The sequence below is a fragment of the Octopus bimaculoides genome, chromosome 10 (genome assembly GCF_001194135.2).
Source record: "Octopus bimaculoides isolate UCB-OBI-ISO-001 chromosome 10, ASM119413v2, whole genome shotgun sequence".
Classification (NCBI taxonomy): Eukaryota; Metazoa; Mollusca; class Cephalopoda; order Octopoda; family Octopodidae; genus Octopus; species Octopus bimaculoides.
In genome coordinates, this window is record NC_068990.1 from 12,037,701 (window position 1) to 12,039,628 (window position 1,928).

A 1,928-nucleotide genomic window follows, 5' to 3' on the forward strand; every position below is an offset into this window, starting at 1 on the left:
GGTTCGACACCATCCCATTTCTGACTTTCACTCACAAAAATCCAGACCAGTTTTCCATTATGCAGACAAAAAAAAAAAAATCATAATATCATGATGTACTACTTTCTACTGCTGCAGTTCTTCAGGTAGGATTTCTTCCAAAGTTTATTTCCTGACAGTGTCAGAGTTACTGCATATAGTTCAAGTATTCTGTAGTCTTCCACCAACAAATCTGCAGAAATAATGATATAAAATTAAAATTTAATTTTTTCTCTTTTTAAAAGATTTATTAAAATAAAATTTCAAGTGTGCATGCTGTCAAAATGAAACTGATTTAAAATAGTAATAAAGTAAATGAAAGGAAAAGAAATCCCACAGGAAAATAAAAAGAAAAATTAATATTTGCTGGCACTATATTTCACCAAAGTACGAATATTGTTAGCAAAGTTTGGTTGTAATTTAATATTGCAAGACACTGTAACAAATAATAACAATAATAATAATAATAATAACTGTTTGAAAGTTTGGCACAAAACCAGCAATTTTGAGGGTAAGTAATTAAAAAAAACAAAGTTGGCCTCTTTTCATGATGATGACATAAAGTACTAGTGAAGTACTAGTGTCGATGGTAACAAGAAACTCTACCCCTAAAATTTGTTTGCCTCGGGCCTCAATAGAAAACTATTATTATTATTATTATTATTATTATTATTATTATTATTATTATTATTATGAAAGTGGTGAGCTAGCAGAATCATTGGCATGTCAGACAAGCTGTTTAGTCATATGCCTTCTGTTTCACACTGGGGCTGATGTAATCAATTAGACCCCATCCCACAAAATTTCGGGCCATGTGCCTGTAGTAGAAAGGATTATTTTGGTTTGTCTCAGGTTTGGTCTTATTCCAGGTAGGATCTATGTGGGTAGCAGGTTACTACCTGTAACCTTAGGCATCCACCAGTTTTCAGCAGCCTTTCAAGTGCATAGGACCCTCCTGATAATCCTTGCTGTCTCTAAGAGACAAACTTTCCGTAGGAGCTCTACCAGGCATTTCTATTTCAATCTCCCTCAGTCAATTGTCTAAATCTTCGCTTACCGTTCCCAGCACACCAATTATTATAGGCATGACCTTTACTGTTCACAGGCTCCAAATTCTTCCTATTTCAAATTTTAGGGCACTGTATTTTTTTTTTGCCTTTCTTCCACTTTCTTTACAGGAGCGGCTGTGTGGTAAATAGCTTGCTTACCAGCCACATGGTTCGGGTTAATTCCCACTGTGTGGCACCTTGGGCAAGTGTCTTCTACTATAGCCTCAGGCCGACCAAAGCCTTGTAAGTGGATTTGGTAGATGGAAACTGAAAGAAGCCCGTCGTATATATGTATATATATATGTATGTGTGTGTATATGTTTGTGTGTCTATGTTTGTCCCCCCAGCATCGTTTGACAACCCAAGTACTTGATTGGTACTTTATTTGTCAGTTGCAGAAGGAGAAAATGCAAAGTTAATCTCCATGGGATTTGAACTTGCAATGTCTCACTTAGGTTTAACTACACAGAATTTTGGTAATGAATTATATTTGATTCAAACCAACATTCAGAATTTCAATAGTACTTCAATTAATTATCCATAAAAATGAAATGTAAGTTTGACCTCAAATGTGTTTGAGCTTTCAATGTAAAGGAATGTCTCCATGGAATTTTAATCTTTTTTTTATTTACATTGAACAAAAGCAATAAATATGTAGAGAAAGTGTTTAGGCAATTCGGTACAGGTGTGGCTGTGTGATAAGAAGCTTGATTCCCAACCACATGGTTCTTGGTTCAGTCCTACCACATGACACCTCGAGCGAGTATTTTCTGTTATAACCTTGGACCAACCAAAGCTTTATGAGTTGATTTGGTAGACAGAAACTGAAAGAAGCCCATCATATATATATATATATATATA

General features: G+C 34.9%; 1 long non-coding RNA gene across 2 annotated transcripts in view; it reads right to left on the reverse strand.

The window, feature by feature from the left end:
- Positions 1-6: 6 nt before the first annotated feature.
- The window catches only part of LOC106869575 (uncharacterized), an 8,363-nt gene continuing 6,441 nt past the window's right edge, over positions 7-1,928 (reverse strand). For both annotated transcript variants that reach the window (XR_001409414.2, XR_001409415.2), the window contains exon 3: positions 7-211. This is a non-coding gene — a long non-coding RNA (uncharacterized LOC106869575). The remainder of the gene's footprint in view (positions 212-1,928) is intronic.